Genomic DNA, 23765 nt, shown 5'->3' with positions numbered 1-23765 from the left:
TGCATATTCAAAAAATGAATCCCCATTTTAAAACTAAAGACTTTTGAAAAACTCTACGGGAACGGTGTGACACTTTTCCTCAAATGCAAATTTCATACAGACCATCAAAGATAATATAGTAAATAATTGAAAATGAATAATGGTAATGGGTGAAGGGTAGTGTTAATATAAATTATTATAGTTATTATTAAAAGGTGTTAATGACTAGAAATCTTGCATTCTGCATCACAGTTACGGCAGAATATCTTCATATTCCATTGTTAAAAATATATTCACATTAAATAATCCCAAATTAGAGAGAGAGAGAGAGAGAGAATGAGTGTGTGTGTGTGTGTGTGTCTTCAGCATCACTAAATTCCTCTCTCAAAAAGCGACTCCACTCATTGAACGAGTGCATCATGCAAAGCAGTCTAGATATTGTAGGAAAGGTCTACAATGGATATGAACAGCACCACGGAAGTGTTTCATTTAAGGGGGGACTGTGTAATGAATAAAAAAAAGAGGGGGAGGGGGAGGGAGGGCGGGGATTGCTGAATGTGACTTGAGGCTATGAGCAGGAATCAGAAGGTAGAGCTTCCCTGAGTCAGAAGAAAGCCAGAAGGTATAACTTCCCTGAGTCAGTTATAGTAAGGCAGAAAGCACAACTTCTTAAGTCAGAAAGTAAAATAAAAACCAGCCCAAAAGAATGAAGAAACAATATATTGAAAATTTTAAATAACTAATGGATTTAACCAAATACTCAAAAAAAAAAAAACATTACTCTGTCATGTTTTATTACTAGACAAACCAACAGAAAAACTGTTCAAGGTTTCTGACAAATTGGAATAGTCCTAGTTAAAGTGAAACTGAATCCATTAGAATATCTGTAGGAATGTGAGAAATAGACCGCCTAGAAGTTGATGACTACTCGACCACTTCAAGGAAAGTCTCAAGTTTTCAGTTCTCCTTCGTTCCAACCGTTGGAATTCAATATCCCTGAGTAACTGACGTGAAGGATCCCGCTCTCGTTGTAACTAACTGTAAAAGGGCTGAAATAGCATTCCTGGGAATCATCCGCTCTGCTTCTGATCTTTCTAATTCTTTTCCATCTTTCCTCCCGAGAGCCTGACGCAATTTCCCTTTATAAGTTTTTTGTTTTTATTTCAGCTTATTTCAGTGTTTGCCCTGACGGTGTGTCTCTTCATTAAGCGATAGGATGTTCCCAATTAGATGCGTCTTGTTAAGGAAAAGTCAAATTTGCTTAGAAGGCTTTTGGCCTCTTTTGTTTTGGGTTCTAACTGCTTTGGGGGAATCGAGTTCTGTTTCTTCTGTTGTCAGGGATTTTATTCAGTCGAGTTGATGGAGGTCAAGGGTTACTTGTAATTTGTTAATATTCAGAGATGTTTGGATATTTGAAGTCGTATTTGACAAAACGTTTTGTTATTAATTACTGAAACTGACTACGATAAAAACGAGATATGTATAAATTACTAATTTAAAGCGTTTTGACACTCAATTTGATATTGACTGATGGATCTGTCACCAGCCTTTGCTTGTTGCCAATTTGTTCCTCGTTCATTACTGATGTTGACAAAGGACCCTCTGTTCCGGTGACATGAAATTCAAAAAGCCCTATTTGATGGATGAAGATAAATGGAAGCAGTCATCGTATATCTAACGCTGCACTGGATGTTATTCCTAGAGAGATTTCAGGAAAAGTTGGAGTCAAAGTCCACAAAAAAAGTGTATTGACGCTTACAGAGATTGTAATGTATTTGTATGTTCCCTTTAACGCTTAAAATAACTGCTTTGGTAGAGACTCGAACCAAATGGAAATAACAGTGCAAGATTGGGTACATAGAACAAAGGACGTATGAACTCATATAACTGACTGATCGTGGTATGATGATTCATGAAATGTTTTGGATATAAAAAAATATATTTGCCAGTTTCAAACATGGAAAAAACAAATGTTTACAAATTTTATATAATTATATATATATATCATATATCTTGAATATATATATAACATATATATAATATATGTATATATATATATTAATGTATATATATAGATATAATATATATATACATATATATATATATATTATATATATATATATATATATATATATATATATATATATATAAAAATATTTATAGACTTTTCGCTCAACTTGTACCAAAAAAATTTCTCTAGGAATGAGAAGACCGAATGCAATATCAGAAATACATTGATTGTATCCAATCATCTTCATTAACAACAAGAAGTTTTTAAATGTCATGTCACTGGAAACCGAGGGTCCTTCCATCCTCACTATTGCAATGAACGAAGGACAAAAAGGTGAGAAGAAGAGGGTGATAGAGAAATTGATCCGTCAATCAATAATGAACTGGGTGTCAACACTTTGCAACTGAAACTACACAAAGTTTTGTTTCCGTCTATGCTTGTATGTATGCAGTCCATGTACAATCACTATTGAATACTGATAATTCAGACATATTTATGTATGTGTGTACTATGTATAATCACCATTGATTATTGACAAGTCAAACGTACGTATGCATATGTAATCATTGAATATTACCATATTAAAAAGACAAACTTATGTATGTACTATGTTAATCACCACTGAATACTGGCAAAGTCGAACGCAGCCAAAGACAACACCAGCTGACCTCTGATCAGCCAGAGTTGAACGGAAAACGCCCTTGAACGGCAGAAAAGAAAACTGAAATAAATTCCCCAAAATCAGCAGTCGAACCCAAACCAAAAGAGGCCAAAACCTTCGGAGCAAAATTTACTTTCCCCTAAGAAGTGACACCTGATTGGGGACATCCTTTATCTTTAATGGAAGACACACACTTGAGGGGAAGAAGACCTGGGAATAAGGAGAAATGAAAGTACGCATTGCGAATTATCACGGCACATAACGAGCAAATATCAAGTTTACAAAATGAATAATTTCCACTTTAATGTGATCAGTGTAGGAATGAAATGTCTCGTGAGGCATCATTGCAACTTGTTTTGTAATATGGCTGAGGTTTTCCCTGAATCTGACAGATGTTCATAGAAACAGCAGATTCAGATTGATCCCGACAGAATGCAAACCCATTTTTTCATTTTGTGCTTGAGAATATTAGCCCACGTTTTCAATTTTGCTTTCAACGTTTCTTATGTTTGTATCGTTCGTAAGTAACCTAAACAACCTTACCTTACTTAACAGTAACCTAACCTGACCCAGGGCACAGTCTGAAAACATTCCATAAATTTAACTTAGTCTGAATGAGAAATATCAGTGGGATTAAGGTAATGTTATTTCAGGGTTTTTTTCTTATCCTCCAATAAAACTCCTACTTTCCCACAGTGGTCCCGTGAAGTGTGGGAAATAATGGAGGGTCTACTGTATCTAAAATTACTAATTTTTGCCATTGAAAATTATTTCAGAAACGTATAAAGCAAAACTCATGAAAATTATATTTTCAATCCAAAAGGCAATAATAGTTTAAAGTGAATATTACCTAAAAAATAATTTACATGGTGCAATGCGTCCAGATTGTTGAGAGAATTCTCTCTCTCTCTCTCTCTCTCTCTCTCTCTCTCTCTCTCTCTCTCTCTCTGCCTAATCGTCACTGGCATGTGAGAAAATAGCACTTCCAAAATTATCTTCCCCAAGAAAATAATTCGTTCATTTTCCCTAATGCAGGAAAATTACATAACTTCGAAAATACATTTTCCAACGCTGATTTCGCTTAGGCTTTTCTACATTTAGTAAACATCGGTTAGGCACGGGAGAGAGAGAGAGAGAGGTGGTCTTGCAAACATTTGGTGGTATTCGGTTAACCTGACGGAGAATTTGAACATTTTCGACGATGTAGTTACTTGTCACGAAAGCTATGGAATTTATATATATATATATATATATATATATATATATATCATATATATATATAGATATATATATATATTATACATATTGTATATAAATTGATTTCAAGGAACTTTCTGCAAAAGAAACCATTTTTGTAACATTATGAATAAAAGATGTCATGTCATTCCCCTTACCTTCTGTTACTGTAGAGTTCCGAGTTCCCTGCCTCAAGTCTTCAGTGCCCTTAGGAACGTATTCAGCTCAGTTCCTGCATGTGCCTTTTGGGAGTACAGCCTGCCCCTCAGGTTTTAAGGCATACTAAGTAAACTCAGGTTTTAAGGCATACTAAGTAAACTCAGGAGTGGCGACGTCCCATAGAATTTTTGTATGATTAGTATCCAAAATGTGTCTTCAATGAGAATTGGTTCATCTTGATGTTTCTGTCTAACAAGACACCTTCACCCGTGCACGGACGGGATGCCGAAGGCATTTTTGTCGAAGGACAAGAAGCAGAAGCCAGGAAGCCGAACGGACAGAAACCGAACAGACATAATGCCGAACAGACACAATGCCGAACAGACATTAAGTAGAACGGACAAAATGCCGAATATTGCTAAGATTACGAAAGATAAATATAAGCAAAAATAATAATAGTTAAGATTTTTTCTTCATTAAGTTTTGACTTTTTTTTTTCACTAATCCGATAATTACTATTTAACTGCATTTTTAATGAACAATTACCTAGTTTACTAATACTGCTTTGTAGTTATATATATTTTTCCTATATTCAAATTTGACTATGGAATTTATTTTTTGCGAGTTCAACCATGGAATTCACTAAGACAGGACGTGGTGGACGAAAATTGCTTCATAATGGATATTCATTCAAACGTTGTCGATAAAACTGTTAAAGAAACTACTTAACTGGAGATGTTAGCGACGAAAAGTGTGCAATGGTAGAATTAGAACGATCAGTGATACCGAACATGGACAAGCTTCAGATCATTCACATCCTCCCGACGGTGCTCATAATACCATTTTAAAAGCTTTGGATAAAATGAAGACTACAGCAGAACAAACAAAAGAGGTAACAAGTCGTGTAATAAAATAATGTCTTGGAAGAACTGCCGCTCAGCATTGCTGGTTCTGTACCTAAAGAGAAACACTTGCAAGAATGGGAAGGCGAGCAAGAAAGAATGAAGAAAGTGAAGACTTGGACATGACAAACCGTGGCGAGAATTTTCGTCTTGACTCCACTCCTCTAAGCAAACAGCTTTATACCATACATGCCATTGTTTTTTAAAAAGTAAAAACTTGCCATTGGTGTATTGTATTGCCAGTAACAAAGAAGAAAAAACATATGACGAAATTTTTGTATTTTTAAAAAGCAGAGGTGTTCAGGGGCCTGATTTAATTACTGTTGATTTCGAAAGAGCAACAATAAATAGCATTAAAAGAAAAAAACTTTCCTAATACTCTATATCAGGTTGTTTCTTTCATTTCGGCCAATGTTTTATTGCGGAATATCCAGTCTTGTGGTCTACAGCAGTGGTATGTTGAACCCAGTAAATGCTATTTTCAACAAGCAGTTACAAGCACTTGCTTTCGTCCCACCTGCAGATGTACATGATTTATTTGACGAATTGGTGAATTCCTTAGATGCTGAAACTGATGATTACTAAGTGATTTTTTGGTTTACTTCGAAAGTACGTGGTTAGGGATAATCCAGCGAGGTCGAAGGAGGAAACCATTGTCTGATGTTTATTTGTGGTCTGTTCACACTAGAGTTAATGATAATTTACCGAGAACAAACAATACCCACTTGAAGGCTGGCATCAGGCTTTTAAAAAGAGAATTAATGTAACCCATCCAACACTCACCAAATTACTAAAGGTTATCAGAAATGAACAAGCATGTAATGAAATTCTAATTGAGCAGGCTTCTGCAGGGATTGATATATCACGATCTAACAAGAAATACGATGCCATTAACGATAGAATAAAATCCATATTTTGTTCTTATGAAAACGACGAAGGATTAGCGTTTCTACGATCTCTAGCTCACAATTTTTAAATATTTTACTTTTAAAACATTGTCGAAATAAAATAATTATCAACCATTTTACTTTTATTTTGCTCCTTTTGTCTTTTATGTGTTCTGAAATTTTCAAAACAAACAAAGAAAAAGCCTTCTTATCGATTTTCTAACGACTGAAGAAAAAAAACTATTATTGTTTTTTTTCTTATAGTCAAATTTGAATAAAGAAAAAAAAATATATAACTACAAAACAGTATTAGTAAACAAACTAGGTAATTGTTAATTAAACAAGCAGTTAAATAGTAATTATCGAATTAGTGAAAAGTTATCTATATCTCTCAGCAATTGTTATCATCCTATTATTATTTTTGCTTATATTTATCTCTCGTAATCTTAGCAATATTCGGCATTTTGTCCGTTCGACTTATTGTCTGTGTCTGTTCAGCATTATGTCTATTCGGCTTTCTGTCCGTTCGGCTTCCTGGCTTCTGCTTCTTGTCCTTCGACAAAAATGCATTCGGCATCCCGTCCGTGCACGGAGAATACTAATGACCATTTAAAGAATACATATTGGCTTTCGATTAATAATCCTTTAGAGAAAAATACTTTTAAAATATAATTTTGCAAATAAATATTTTTCTTTTACATAAGTAAAAAGGTTAAAAAAGTAAAAGACGGTTATTGAGCAATTTGCAGTTAAAATACAACAGAGATTACAATTTTGTTCATTGAACAAATTTTACTTAAAAATAATGTCAGCCACGTTTTCATTATCATTGTTCATTTTCATACGTTTAAAAAGTATTTGTGCAAATAAAACATTTTTTATTATCATAAGTGAAAAGGTTAAACAAGTAAAAAATAGAAAGTGTATTATTCCCAAAATTTACTCAATCAAAATGAAATATTATATGCAACACTTCTTAAATACTCTTCGTCATACTTCGTTACAATGTTCTGTAGTCACGTTGCACAGTCACGGCACTTTATTGTGCTAACAGCTGTACTAACGCCTCCCACATATTGCTCAATTCGCAGATCTTGGAGACTTTGTTCTCGTTTTAGTCCATCTATAAATTTCCAAATAGATGGATGGCAAGCGCTTAATTGGTGTTCGAAATTGTTGCGCCACCGCTCGACTGCGTTGTTTTGTCTTTGGCTTTCCTTTTATGACATTCTCAAAACAGTTCCATAATTCATGTTTAAAGAAAGGAGCACGTCTACGGCTATTTCTATACGGCCGCCCGATCCAAGTGTCTTCAAAAGAATCCACTACGCTTTGAAGTTCACCAGGAAAACTTCATTTTCAATTAAATATTCAAATGTTTCCACAACACTGATGACAGGTATAAATGCCAACGCAGACAATAGACGAACTTTGAGAGCAAATTCAGCATCAAGATTGATGTCGTATCTTCCCTTGAGGCCATTTGCTTAAATTTTTTCGATAAAGGCTTTGACAGAAATGAAAAAAAAAAAAAAAAAAAAAAACCGTGGATTTTAGTCATTTTAGTCATCGGAAATTTTTTTTTCTATAGCCTTCAACATATCAAGTTCAAAATCCAGCTGGAATGGGAATTTTTTCTTTTAAAGCCTTCAGGAATCTCTTGTACGTTTCTTCGGTTTGTTTGGTAGTAGTGTATATACGAGGGATGTAATACTACCTGACTGTATACCATGTATTGTATACAACTGAGCAAAAATCGAAGGCACAGTTTTAAAATTGCCATCAGCGAACCAGTTCTCTCAACGTGCTAATATGTCCGGATTGTTCTAGGTTGCAAAAATTAATATTTGGGCATCTGTGGGACCAGAGTCATAAGCGAGGAATAAATCTCCATTGGTGGTTTTTGTAAACTCTTCCGGGATGATCAGAGCATTTTCCTTTGTTCGTATATTGCGTATAGTTCTTTTCATATTTGCTACTGAAGGGAGCTTCACCGCCACAGCACCACTTTCTCCCATTGAGGCGCATGATGCAATATAATGTGGTGTATCTTGACTATTTATTGCATGCGATTTCACTTTCTCTTGGATTTTAGCAGCATCAATTTTTGCACCGTCTCCTGCATGGTTGTGATCTCCACTTCGTTTTTGGATATTATCATCGATAGTGATAGCACGAGCTGAACATTTAAGTTGCTTGCACATCTCGCATTTCCAGTATATCTTGTTGCTCACAGACTTGTCCTTGATATATAGATATCCGTCCAAACATAATTTCGCTCTCCAGATATGTAGATTCCATCTTGAGGGTTCGATACTTCCGGTAAAACTAAAATAGGAAAAATTACAATCGAAAGGTTTAAACTCGAAAAGAAATATATTATGGCATTTAACATTCTGTCAATAGTGCTCGTTAACAGACCTGGTAATGATTGTTTGGAATACTAATGATCGTTACAAAAATAGATATTAGCTTTCGAGAAATATATCTTTCGAGAAACTGATAGTTCGAGAAATTATTTTTCGATTAATTGTTTTCTAGGAACTTCCTGTATTCCTTCAGACGACCTTTGAAGGTAAGTAAGCGACAAGTTGTATATTGTATAATGGTTTGGTAATCCTAAGGAAGAGTTCCTCAATTAGCTGAATAAAATTGAAGGATCCACAAAACTCACATCAGAATCGTCTACATTATTCTTTCTGTACGAATCAAAAGAAGTCTCACGTACACATATACATAAAGACTCCCCCCCCCCCCCCCCCACCCCCCCCCCCCCCCCACACACACACACACACCAATCAAACTTCGAGGATTATCAAATCAACAGAAGGAAAAATCCTTCTAGTAAGGCTACTATTTCCCTTGATACAATGTACCCTCCAAGACCTCTTTCTGCCTCCAGTCACTGTCAGGATGAGGAACAGACGCCTTCAAGCATCAGAATTTAGTCTCCTTCGCCCTGACGACTCAAGCAAGACGACTCTGATGTGCTCGATTTACCCGAAAAGAAGTTGGACCCTCAAACACCTCAATTCCTTCTCCTCCTGGCCATAACTTCAAACAAGAGTGTCCTACGAGATGTCCTTATGTTCCTTCTCAATTAGCAGACCTCCATTCCTACTCAGGGAAAGGGGAAGAGGCGCTCCTCCTGAGGAAATTGGATTGAGCAACGACATCCAGAGAATGCCTACCTTTGATAAGGAAACGGATTTGCTCTCTTGCTCGTTCTGAAAAGAGCAGTGCCTGATGTTTTTCCTAAATGACGCCTTTTACGGAGACCCGTTTGCAGTTGAAGACTGGTAAATATGCCTTACTGTTTTATAGTAGTAGAGAAACGTTGAAAGGTTAATCTGGTATATCTAAGATATATAACATAAAAGCTAAAGTTCGCGACTGATCAACCTATCCAGTGGCCTATTCTAAACCTAATTTAAATAAGAAAAAATGATAGTGTTAGCAGTGTCCCTTCGGGCCCTAACTGCACCCACTCTTGAGCCTTTTACTTTACCTCCTTCCTTGCTTTTTATTTTCAACCTTACTGTTCAACCTCTCTAACTATGACTTTTTAGTATAACTGTGGGGTTTCCTCCCAGTTCCACCTTTAGATCCTTGTACTAAATCTCCTTTATTTTCTGGAATCTTTGATGCTGTCCAACCACTCCAACTCTCTCTCTTTTCTAAGTCTTGAGAGCTGAATGGTCGAAAGTGTCCTAGTGCTTTGCCTGACAGCATACGTTTCATAAAAATAAATAAAGATATTTCGTGATTAGTGCAGCCTATGAAGTCGAATATAAATGATACGAATAAATGCAATCTTTCTTAAGAATTCGCCTTAAAAACCCATTAAAAACTTATCTGGCAGTAAGAATATATCTCGTATTTACTGAGATGCCATGAAACTGTGACCAAGATGACAGTCCATGAATTGCTCTTCTTTCATTCATGAAGTGGGATTTGTGATGGAATAGGAGATCACAAAAAATAGCATTAAAAGAAGTTCACGTAACCACGCAAATATTCATCTCTTTCGAATCTTAAAAAGACGTATTTAGACTTAAAGTCGTCCTTTGCTATGGACTTTGTACATAGGTAGAATTCAGACCAAATTTTATTAATGGAAATATGCAGAATAAAAAAAAATGGACTGACAACCAGAGTATGAATGAAGACCTCACTTCCGGGAACCTTTCCTTAGACCCAGTCTCTCTCTCTCTCTCTCTCTCTCTCTCTCTCTCTCTCTCTCTCTCTCTCTCTCTTCTTCTTCTTCTTCTTCCTTCAGATAAAACGAAGAAAACTCTTGATCACTGACATTGAGAGAATGTGGAATTGAGGAGATTCGAAAGCATCGTTTCTCTTCTTCTTTCAATCGTCCTTCAAAGATCTATTTCTCTCTTTTATTATTCCGGGATTCCTTTTCATCGGCTTCGTTTCAGGTGAAAACTCTAGCAAATTTAGTGGTTTATATTTTTTTATTACGATTTCTAAACTTTGGAAATAAACATTTCTTTTAAACAAATGAGTCAGCATATGAAAAGTGGATGTGAATGAGTGAGGGGATGGGTGGGTGAGGAAGGGAGTGAGAGAGTCAGTGAGTGAGTGACTCAGTGAATGAGTAAGTGAGGGAGTGAATGAGTGGATCAGTGAATGAGTGAGGGAGTCGGTGAGTTAGGGTAGGAGTAAGTGAGTCAGTGAATGAGTAAGTCAGGCTGTGAATAAGCGAAGGAGTGAGTGAGGGAGGGAGGGAGGGAGGGAGTCAGTGAGTGTGTGAGTCAGTGAATGAGTCAGTCAGTCGGTGAATGAGTGAGGGAGGGAGTGAGTCAGTCAATGAGGGAGTCAGTGAGTGTAGGAGGGAATGAAAGAGTGAGTCAGTGAGTCAGTCAGTAAGTGATTGAGCGAGTGAGTAAGAGAGGGAGTGGGTTAATGAGGGAGTGAATGGGTGAGCAGGTGGGTCTGTGAATGAGAAGTGAGGGGCTGAGAGAGTGAGTGAGTGAGTGAGTGAGAATTTCAGCCCAGAATGTTACAAGAGCGATCGTCGATTGCACTGATTTAGAGCCAGGAAGTTTTCGTTCCGTAACTATTCATCAACTTCGTTTGGCAAACTTATCGATGATGTAACAAAGTCATAGCTCTCTCTCTCTCTCTCTCTCTCTCTCTCTCTCTCTCTCTCTCTGCATAAAAGCCTAAAGATTTGCAAGTTGCTGAACTTGCAGATTTTCCCTGTCGCTCCAATCACCTTTTTCTCACTTCTGCAGAGGCTCGAAGGCAACTGCTCAGGAGAAGCTTTCAATGTCGTTCTTGTTAAACGATGCTTTTTATGTCTCAGAGAAGAAATTAATTCGCGTCTTGCAACTTTGTATTTCGAAAAGTATTATTGCAATATTCTGAAAAGAATATTGCCACCTTTCATCTTTGTATTTCCGTAAATATTACTGCATTTTTCAAAAGACTATTGTCACCTTTGTCTTTGCATTTCGAAAAGTATTGTTACAATGAAGAGGATTGTTGCAATATTCGAAAAAGGAAATTGTCAGTTTCGTCTGTTTTGTTAAATAAAAGAGCATCACGAAATGAAGAATCTAAAGACTTGTGATCACTTCCCAGATATCGTATAGTTAAAGATATCTAAAATAGAAAAACTGGTTAATTTTAGACGGGATAAAACGCCAAAATAAAACCCCAGCGAAATTTCCTGAAGTCTTAAATTATAAATACACAAGTTGAGGTGTTTTATTCTTGTACAGCCGTGCTAAATGCATACCTGGGCATCTGCGCTTATACTTTGTAAAGCAGACGAACTTTGGGACAATGCAAAAAATGAATGCTTAATACATAGTTCATCAGGAAACGAAATCTGTAAAGGATATGAAAAATAATAAGCTAAGAAATGAGAAATGAATAAGGTTGTATACATACTACGTATGTATGCTTTATTTTCCCAGTAAGTCTATGGAGTCTTTGGACTACTACGTAGCAACTACACTGAAGCCATCTGGTGGGAGATGACGTCATTTTTCCTTTATTATTTTCAGAAGAAAAAAAAGAGGGAAAGATTTCGAGAGTATCAAAGTCTGAAGCACGTTCTCTCTCTCTCTCTCTCTCTCTCTCTCTCTCTCCTCTCTCTCTCTCTCTCTCTCCTCTTTATCTTTAACACGTAATAAACGAGGAGCATTTCTCCAAAAGATATAAAAAGCGGAATTTATGTGGGAAGGGAGAGAGAAAAAGCCATTTGAATCCTGACTGCATAAGGCAATATACTTCTTGCCTCTCTCTCTCTCTCTCTCTCTCTCTTCTCTCTCTCTCTCTCTCAAATACACTACAAAAAGTCATTATAGAAAATAAACTTAACTTGATCACTGCTATACTATTTGAAAATAAAAATTCAAGTTATATATAAACACTACTGAAATTTTTGTAATATTATATTTTAAGTAATGAAAAAGTTATTATAAGAATTCTTTTAACGATTCGCAAAAGGGAGAAGATGAAAATATAGAAATATAGAAAATATAGAAGATGAAAATATAGAAATATGTAAACATAAAAGTCTAAACGTCCAGAGTCATACAAAAAATGAAACGGTGGTGACAGGAATCCAATAACATTTTGAGTTACAAAAGCGAAATGAATAAGTGAATTTGGGATCTCCTCCTCCACTCTACTTTCCACCTTCCTTCATTAAACCCATAATATTCCGTTTGTTTTCTCTCGCCCCTATTTACCCATAGAAGGGAGGCGCTTATTAGATTATGCGTTTGTATTCACACACGAGCTCTGCGTAAACAAGATATGACAACAATAAAACAGCATATGACAGCGGTAAACTATGAATTGAAAGTAGTAAAAAGTATATGCCAGCGTTAAAACAGGATATGACAGCGGTTATTATTATATTCCAGTAGACGAAACCTATTCACATGGAACAAGAAACCCACTAAAAGGGCCATTGCCTTGAAACTGAAGTTTCCAAAGAAAGTTGGTTTCAACCTCCCACCGTTAAAGACCTGCCCCCCACCCCCGCCTGCAGCATTAACTGATTATCTTACAGATCCAGTGATTTTTCATCGCCCTGGGGGAGACACGAACCCGCCACATCTGAAGGGCATTCCACGACACTAAAAACTATCCCAGCGGACCACCTAAAACAGGAAATGACAGGGCTAAAATAGAAAGAGGGAAGCACTTGTTCCAGGACTTGGTGGAGAAGAGAGAGAGAGAGAGAGAGAGAGAGAGAGAGAGAGAGAGAGTTTAGGCAGCAGTTATTCTTGCGTGATAAATGACGAGGCATCTACCATGCAAATGAGTCTGACATCCAGCCTGTAAAATCATTGAAGTTTCTGAGAAAATATTATATTAGATTTCCAAGTAGTTAACAAACTAAGAAATCAACTTCTATGTGTTTATAAATGGCCGTAATAAAGACATCGTTAGAATAACTGCGATTTATCCGAAAATATATACCACCACTGACCTTCCCTTCTTCAAGTCAATGGTTATGTTTTTCTTTTGAGCCTAATGTCGTTTACTTACAATAACGACATGGAAAATCAATTTTTATTGAATATCTATGTTCATGCTGTATATGGAAAATGTTCCGTTTATATTACATAGCGTTAAGTGGAAATGTGCAGGTTGTGTACAAATGAATGTTTTATTTATATTTTAATTGTAATAAGCGTTGTTACCAAGGAATATTGTCTTGTTGAATGGTTTGATCAAATTGGTTAAACAATGCGGATGGAAGGTTTGTTTGATAGTTTCGTTCGGTTCGTGTTGGTTTGGTGGCTTCGTTCGTTTTGTTGTTAATTTTGTCGTGAGCAAACGAGGCCGAAGTCGTGTGTTTGGGTGAGAGAGCGAACATATTATTTTCGACACAGAAGTGAGCAAAGGGTACGAAGTCAGTCGCTTCTCAACATTGGTACTGTAGAGTGGTTGGTAACAGGAGAACTTAATCAGAGTGAAAAGGATTTCACTTCGATTAACGATGTCGTTCCTTCCCCAGCATTTATTGAAGTGGATGGATTAATCAACCGAAGTTTGGATGAGTATTATAGGATATATTATTTAATTTTTGCCTTGACTGGGATAAATCGCTAGGGGATATTGCCATATCTGTGCGTGGGATTCCGTTGTACTGGGTAAAATTGAATATATATTAGTGGTATCGTGGTTTACCCGTGCCTATTGTAATCCGAACTCGGCAACAACTTCATGTTAAACTAGTAACGTAATAATTTCGGGGGCAAAACACAATAGAATATAGTATATATGTCCTTTCATGTCTGTAACACAACGCAATGAATTCTTTATGTAGAGAAAGGGTCTTGAGTTCTCTTAAACGAATCTGGTAATTAGTAATTTCTGTAATTGACTGAAGTCATTATATGTTGTTGCTTGTTGTGACCCTAATGAGTAACAATATTTGTGCCGTGACCAGGATTATGTCGTTACTTACAATAACGACATGGAAAATCAATTTTTATTGAATATCTATGTTCATGCTGTATATGGAAAATGTTCCTTTATATTACACCGGTGCTTTATGGATAAAAGAAGGGAAGTTATAGCATCAATATCAGTTGAATCGATCACTTCGGTCACTTCCCAATAAAACGTGTGATAACGATTTATAACCGCCACGTCTACGCGTGCAACGACTCCATTGTGACAAGACCAAACTCAGAAAATACAAATACAATATAATATTCAAATTTTCAATAATTCATAAATATGCATCCAACTATAATAACTGGGCTTCAAAAGTTAATTAAATTAGTAAGGCCTTGTCCTACTTGCCTTAAGCCTTAAATTTGGTTTTGTTATTTTCCCTTACTTTGAATTAATGTAAATTTTCTCTTGTTAGAAATATATATCTCGTTTAACAATTTAATAATGAATCGTAAAGTAGCTATTGTGGGACATTCTCATGTCACCCATATGGAGAATTGTTTTAATAGTGGTAGATCGGCATTATTGGAACCCTTAGAATATAAGACATTTGGTAGACCAGGGGCTGTTACAACCAACCTTATGAACCTGGCCTGATAACCGACTTACTACCTATGGGCCTAGTATCACTATCTTGTTCATAGGTAGCAATGACTTAGATGTACCATGAGTATAACCCTAACCTGGTGAATAGTGTTCACAAAAATATCTAGGATTGGTAGAAGTCTACGTACAGTCAGTAATTCAGAGGTTTTTTGTTATGTTTAATAGAAATACGTAAAACACCATCTAGAACCTCTTCCGAAAACTACAAAAAGAAAAAACTATTTAAAAAAAAAAATTAAAGCGAGATACAAGAGTTTATTGGGTGATCCCTAACTTTATTATCAGAATGTGATTTAGCAAGAAGAGATGGGATTCATTTTCATCATAAAAGTTACAGGGCGTTGGCTCAACGTATTTGCGTTAAGTCAAACAAATATGTGAAAAGTAAAGGGTGGTAGAAGGTGAGTAGGATCGTGGTTACCCCGTCCTTCCCCTACAGATTTAGGGCTGGGTTAAGTATGGGACAAGGCCTGCACATTCCACTACGCACGTATAATAAAATTCTCCTTTTCATTGATTGTTTAATTTGGGAGAAAATTATTGGGTGATGAGTCACCTTTGTGAAAATTTGCTAATTTAACTTTTGAACCCAGTTATTATAGTTGGATGCATATTTATTAATTATTGAAAATTTGAATATTATATTGTATTTGTATTTTCTGAGTTTGGTCTTGTCACAATGGAGTCGTTGACGCGTAGACGTGGCGGTTATAAATCCGTTATCACACGTTTTATTGGGAAGAGACCGATTCCCGAAGTGATCGATTCAACTGATATTGATGCTATAACTTCCCTTATGGGATTCTCTTTTAGATAATTTGAACAAAGTTCTTGTTTTGGATGAACAAATTTTGGATTCAGTTAAAGAAGAAGAAATGTCTGATGATGATGATAAATCAAGCTGAATATGCAAGAGACGTCCCGTACACACATCGGCAGACTCAATAGCTCTATTACTAACAGTTTGAAGTTACTAAATCCGCTAACACAACCACCGCCACTACCTACAGCCAGTGTTAGATTGCCCCAAACTGGATCTTCCACATTACTCTGGAGATATATTAGAATGGAATTCCTTCTGGGAACTATACCATGTGTCAGTACATCAGCGGAAAGACTTGGAACCAATTCAGAAGTTTTCATATTTACGAAGTTTGCTCACAGGAGAAGCTTCGAAATTAATCTCGGGATTTAAATTTGAGGCTGCCAATTATCCACAAGCTGTAGCTCTTCTCCTATCTACTTATGGAAAGAGAGATGAGATTAAGCATGTTCTGTGGAGAGATTGCCTAGAAATGGAGTCCTCCTGCTGCCAATTCTGAATCGTTGCAAACTTTCAGAGCTAATTTTGAATCTCAATAAGATCGCTTGAAAGTGAAAAGCTGGAATTAAAATGACTTTATACTATTTTGCTCTATACCAAATTGCCTCAAAGCGTCAGTGAGACGGTGAAGCGTAGGTGTGGAGACGATTGGTTGGTATTAGACACCTTTAAAAAATACCTAGAAGAGGAAATTTGCAATCTAAGAACCTTTGTTTCAACTGATGTGAATAAAACTGAAAACCTGTCGTCAATATCAACATTCACAGTAATCAATCCCAAGCTGTTAGACAAAAACCAAGGGAAATGTAAAAAAGTCCAGTTATCAGCAATCCAAAAGATGTGCTCTTTGTGATAAGAACATTGGTGGACACAGTGCAAAACTTACGCAACCAGAGATGAAAAGTTGAATCGCATTAGAGCTTACAGTTATGTTTTGTGTGTGCTTCTAAGAAGCATTTTAGTGTGGACTGTGACAAACCAAGTTGCATTAATGGTTGTAAGATGGACATCATCGCATCTTGTGTGATAAGGACCAAACCGGAAAGCAAAGCAAGAATAAACAAAGTGGTGTACAAGTGGGAACGCTATCAGTAAATGAGCAGGACAAACCAAATAAGTCAGGTAAGCAATCCATATTGCCAACAGCAACAATTCCCCTGAAAGGGAAGAAAGGTCGCATGGTACGATTTCTTAGAGGGCTGTTGGATACTTGTGCCGAGAGAACGTTCATTAAAAGATCAGCTCTAGAGAGACTGCAATATAGGTCCAAAGGAGTTGAAAAGATAGCCTTGAGAGGTTATCTAACTAGTAAACCTGTTCATGAATACGAGATAAGCGTAGCCATACCGCATAAAGATAAGTTGATAATAATGGACTGCATAGTGGTGGATGAACTGCCAGGAATATGCGAAGAAATTTGACGTTAAGAAAGAAGTTTGAAGTCTTTATGTAAAACTAAGATCAACTTGGCTGATAAAGATTTTGATTTGCCTGTTGAGAATCAATCAACTATTGAATTGTTAATAGGGGTTGATAATGTTTACAATATTTTTACTCCAGGGTTCAAAGGGTTAGAAACTTAATATTGCTGCCGACCATATTCGGTTATGTGGTGACAGGCACTGCAGTGCTTCCCCCACTAGGGAGACTCATGTGACAATTTTGAAGCTAGCTGTACAAACTGAAGAAATTGAAGCTACTCATAATGAAAATCCCAAGACTGATCTGGACGCATTGTGGAGTTTGGACAGATTGGGAATAGATTGCAGTGAGTTGCGAGAACAAGACCAGAGGGTCTTAAAGGACTTTGAGAGGCACTATAACATATTCTGAAATTGATAAACAGTATGTTGTGGCATTGCCGTGGAGAACCAATAGATTCAGATTGAAGACAAATTTTGGTTTAGCCATGACCAGACTTCGACAGCAGACCATCAAGTTTCAGAAGGATGTGGATTACTTGGATCATTATCAGAAAATCTTGCAAGAGCAAGAAGATAGAGATTCATTGAGAAGGTGATCTATAATAAATCTGATGTGGATTGTCATTACTTGCACATCATGGAGTGCTTAAAGACAGTGCCACTACTCCAATAAGAATAGTGTTTGATTGCTCATCAAAACAAGGTAAAAATGGAATTAAGTCTGAATGATTGTCTTATGGACTGGACCACACGTTAACCGGCTGATCTACTCAGAGTCCTGCTGCAATTTAGAACTAACACCTTTGCTTGTATTGGTGATATTGAGAAGGCATTTTTAATGGTACAGTTACGTGAAGAAGATCGCAATTATACGCGTTTTTTGTGGTTGGAAAAATCCAACAGATCCCAATAGTAAATTAAATAGTATACAGATTTGAGTAGTATTATTTGGAGCTACATGTTCACCTTTTCTTCTAAATGCAACCATCAAGCATCACTTGTCCACTGTGGTCTCGTGGTTACCCCGGTCCAATACAGTGAATGTAGTGGAAAGATTGAAGAGGGGTTTGTATGTAGATAATTTACAATTTACGGCTAATAGTGAATCTGAGTTGATGGATTTATTCTTTAATGCCAACAAAATTTTTTGCTCAGGCTCACTTATATTGAAGGAGGTTGTTAGCAATAGCGAGTCTATACAAACTATTGCTGCTGCTTATCAAATTGAAGCCAAACAAAAACAAATTCATAAAGTATTGGATTGAATTGGGATATAATTAAAGACGTCTTAACTATAAATCCAACTCGTATTAATAGATCGAGTCAAACAAAGCGAGAGATTCTCAGTACCGTTGCCCAAATATACGATCCCATTGGGATTGCTTCTCCGTTACTATGAAAGCAAGGATATTTTTGCAGAAATTGTGGAAGCAACATCTGGATTGGGATGAACAACTCGCCAACCCGCTACAAGAGGAATGGAGTGAATTACGCAAGGACTTAGAGAAGTTTTTTGTATTGATATCTTTTCCTAGGGAGTGGCTAGCCTGGGAACTGGTGATACCTTGCACATATTCTGCGATGCTAGCGAAACTTCATATGGTTGTGTGGCCTATAGAGCAATGGTGAAAGCTCTTAATATAATTATGGCAAAGGGTAGAGTGGCGCCCATCAAGGAATTGACTATTCCGAAATTGGAACTAATGGCATTTGTTGCTAGGAGCAAGAATGGCCAAATTTAATTTATTATTGACTCCTTTGATGAGAAGGAGTTTAAACAATTATATGTCTGGTCAGACAGTAAAGTCGCCCTTAGCTGGATTGTGTCCAGTAATGTTCTGCCTGTGTTTGTGAGAAACAGAGTAATTGAGATTAACTCTTTGATTCCGGGGTCAGTCCTGTCTTACGTACCCTCTTCTGAAAATCCCAGTGATTGGTTGACACTGGGAAAGAGGACTAAGGTGTTAGCAAAAAACTCCTTTTGGTGGGAGGGACCCCTTGTTAAAAAATCACACACTCCCTATTGATAGGTCATGGGTGGGGTATACACACATGCAGGGTGAACAGGACATTGTGGTCAATGTTGTAGGGGACATAGATGCAACACGCCTGCTGGATTTGGGAAAGATTCAGCAGAGCTGACAGGTCTTTTAAGACCATAGCTTGGATAATGCGATTTATAAAGAATTGAAACTATCAACCAATGACAGAAAAACTGGTGGTTTGACTCTGGAAGTAGTTCAGAAATCAGTCCGCTGACTCATTCCTCATGGCCTTCCGGAAGTTTAGCAGCCGTAAAGGCTTTCCTTCACTAATGTTGAGTGACAACGCCACTACTTTCGTAGCAGCATCTGAAGATCTGAAAACGATGGCAGATAGCCCCCTTTTTCAAAACCATCTGGAGAACATAGAGTGTAAGTGGAAATTTATACCAGCAAGAGCACCTTGGTTTGGTGCAATCTGGGAGAGATTGATCGGATTATTGAAGAACTGTATGAAGAAGGTAGTCGGTCTTCTCAGTTATGATGAATTATCCTGCATTTTGGTGGAATTGGAATCTATCATAAATTGACGAGGCCACTAAGCTTACACAATCGGACCTTGATCGGAAAGGAAGATTTTAACACCTAATCATCTGATCTTGGGTAAAAATTAGATCCTTTCCCAAGGAAACAATTAATTGGGAGGAGGTATCTGAAGATCCATTGTATAGTAAAACAGAAAATGTAGAAAAGAGATTCCTTTACATATCCAAATTGTGTGATCAATTATGGAAAAGATGGGAACATTGAATTATTTGGACTTTCTTTAAGAGAGACTCATCGAATTGGAAAGTCCAACATCAATTCTTGGCACCCAAAATAGGAGATGTTTTCGTCCTCGTACATGATGAAGGGCCAAGAAACAAATGGAAGTTGGGTCAGGTGATTCAGGTGCATGTGGGGTCTGACAATGTAGTTAGAGTAGCTACCCTCAAAACTCCCATGGTCAGATCATGCGTCCCATTGTGAAATTGTACCCGTTAGAGTTGTGGCAAGAAGAATTCGAGAACTCCTGATCCTGCCAAAATTCCTGAAGTGAGTACCCGACCATCCAGGAAGGCTGCTCGGGTGGCTGCAGAAACTAGAAAAGATTTGATTCAAAAGGGACTGTTGTAAATATTAGTATATTAGACTTTTGGTGGCGGGGAATATGTTGTTACTTACAATAACGACATGGAAAAATCATTTTCTTGAATATCTATGTTCATGCTGTAATATGGAAAATGTTCCTTTATATTACTAGCGTTAAGTGGAAATGTGCAGGTTGTGTACAATGAATGTTTTATTTTTTTTTTTTTTTTATATTTTTAATTGTAATAAGCGTTGTTACCAAGGAATATTGTCTTGTGAATTGGTTTTATTGATAAATTGGTTTACAACAATGCGATGGAAGTTGTTTGATAGTTTCGTTCGGTTCGTGTTGGTTTGGTGGCTTCGTTCGTTTTGTTGTTAATTTTGTCGTGAGCGAACGAGGCCGAAGTCGTGTGTTTGGGTGAGAGAGCGAACATATTATTTTCGACACAGAAGTGAGCAAAGGGTACGAAGTCAGTCCGCTTTCTCAACCATTGGTACTGGTAGAGTGGGTTGGTAACAGGAGAACTTAATCAGAGTGAAAAGGATTTCACTTCGATTAACGATGTCGTTCCTTCCCAGCATTTATTGAAGTGGATGGATTAATCAACCGAAGTTTGGATGAGCATTATATGATATATTATTTAATTTGCCTTGACTGGGATAAATCGCTAGGGATATGCATATCTGTGCGTGGGATTCCGTGACTGGGTAAAATTGAATATATATTAGTGGTATCGTGGTTTACCCGTGCCTATTGTAATCCGAACTCGGCAACAACTTCATGTTAAACTAGTAAGTAATAATTCGGGGGCAAAACACAATAGAATATAGTATATATGTCCTTTCATGTCTGTAACACAACGCAATGAATTCTTTATGTAGAGAAGGGGTCTTGAGTTCTCTTAAACGAATCTGGTAATTAGTAATTTCTGTAATTGACTGAAGTCATTATATGTTGTTGCTTGTTTGACCCTAATGAGTAACAATACCTAAACTTGAAAACTAAATAATAACGGACATAATGATGTTAGTATTTACACTACCTTAAATAACTACTCCTGTTCTCCCAGAGCGAAACTGTAGTACACCACCTTTAGTTTTTGGGAGATCGTTGTAGAAATACACCGTATACGTACAGAGAGAGAGAGAGAGAGAGAGAGAGAGAGAGAGAGGAGAGAGCTTAAGTATACAACACGACTGAACGTTTTTCTTTGTCTTGGACAAAACGATAACTGATATTAAAGTTTTAATAGAATTTATTGGCAACAATAAGTCTACTGAGACAAAGACCGACCCTCGATGCTAAAATCTCATCCAACAATCGTTAGTTTTCCCCCATTAAGGAAAATCTGTTAAAACTGATCATTTTCATTGCTGTTCAACCCTCACGAGAGGGAGGTGAAATCAGTTCAACATTCTTCAGCTCTGAAGTAAACAACTCAAGATGACAAAGTGTTTTGTGTTTTCGATAATTACGCTTTAATTTGTTCTGTCCATCTCTGAGTCTGTTGCTTTTCAATTTATTTTCTAATTTTAGACGAAATTGTGTACCAGATGTTACAGTTCTACTCTTAATTAGTTTCAATAATATTTTTTGAAGTTACTTAATAATTGCAGCTGGTTAGATTTCGAGATCAATTTTGGTTTAGATGCAAATACTGGATTTATCAAGTGGATTCTAGTGGCATTTTATGGATTATTGATGGATATGGGGAACAAAACAGAAAGAAGTGATCATTTATCAGAAAAGAAAAAAATAAGGTAACTAATGAATAAATGAAAATTAAAATATGATATATTGAACTATAAGTTGAATTGTCATAGGGTAGTCATGCAATGCTTCTGACTGAACTGAGTCTTCTCAAGTACAGACACGAAATTGCGACTTTCCTTTTGCAATTAAGTCGCGGCAGAGTAACTAAAATTGTAATAATAATTACAGTAAATTTATTGCATACTTTTTCCTTTATATCGTAGCGCCTTGAACTACAACACGGCAATATCGCATCTAGAAATAGCTCCACAGTTCACTTTAATGTCCACTTGATCCTTCAATAGATGATTTGACGTCCTGATATCACGCCTACTGCCTTTTTTCCAGCCTTTTTTTGACCATTGGAACTGGTTTCCTTGTTTGTTTAATTTATCAATAATTCTTCCCTGAAGAGACTTTAAACGAAATGAGAAAGAGAAAGTTATCCATTGGGCGGTCTCAAAATATGTGTCAAAATTAACATTTCTTGGAAAATATATATATAGGATTTTGATCATTGTCATCAGTTATTATGAGGAGAGAGAGAGAGAGCAAGGAAACAACTTGTCCGCATAAAAATGCAGTGTCACAGTTAACTGAAATATTGCAATGTTTGCAAAGCAGCTTGATAATGAAGTGTGGACCTGATTCAAAGAGAGAGAGAGAGAGATAGAGAGAGAGAGAGAGAGAGAGAGGCGGAGAGGATTGGGTTGAATTGGAATATTTTCCTGACTGTTTTGGGGTGAACTTTCTTGAATGAGTTTACACAAAATAACATTTCCCTCTAATATATTTCGTGTGGCTGGAGGCTCAGAACTAGCTATGTTTTATAATAGTCAATATATTGTATTCATCTCTTGTTTGGAGATCTTGGCTGAAATAAGGTGCCATTATTATTATTAGTTATTATTATTATTATTATTATTATTATTATTATTATTATTATTATTATTATTTTCAACGGGAGACGAAAAATTGAGAAAGACTTTTTTTTTTTTTTTTTTTTCGACAGTGGAGCCTTCGTGTCAAGAGAGGTCAGTCTGCTTGGTTACTGGCGCCTTGATTTGCAAGTAGATAAAATGATATATAAACAAACAAATAAACTATGAATAAATAAATTAATAATAGATAAACAGATAATTTATTAGATCGATAAATAATAAATGCATTAAAAAAATTGATGAATAAATATTAAGTAAGTAAACAGATAATTAGATATTTTAAATACACTGATGAATAGATAGGTAAATAAACAGCCAAATTTCATGAACATGAATAGAAATAAACATAAATTTAATAGAACTATGAAGAAATGAATAAATAAATTTAATAAATTGATGAATAAGTAAATAAATTTCATAAAATGATGACTAAGTAAATAAATTGATGAGCAAATAAATAAATAATTTTAATAATTGTGGAAGTACTATATAAATAATTTTAATAAATTGATGAATAAGTAAATAGATTTAATCAATTGATAAATAAAAATAAATAAATAAAAAAAATGATAAATAAATAAAAAACAAATAAATTAGCTAAAACAAGTGGCTTTCAACAGAAAACAATCAAAGCAAAGGCCTTCCATTCTTCTTCTTCTTCTTCACATCCCAGGAACAGAAAATTGCCAATGCAAATTTCACTCACTCACAGCACACACGCTCTCTCTCTCTCTCTCTCTCTCTCTCTCTCTCTCTCTCTCTCTCTCTCTCTCTCTAGCTTTTTGTCGCCTTTGCTACTTTTAGCATCGCCTCCTCGACTAC

The sequence above is a fragment of the Macrobrachium nipponense genome, chromosome 34, assembly GCF_015104395.2.
Source record: "Macrobrachium nipponense isolate FS-2020 chromosome 34, ASM1510439v2, whole genome shotgun sequence".
NCBI lineage: Eukaryota > Metazoa > Arthropoda > Malacostraca > Decapoda > Palaemonidae > Macrobrachium > Macrobrachium nipponense.
Note: the sequence above shows the minus strand (reverse complement) of the source record.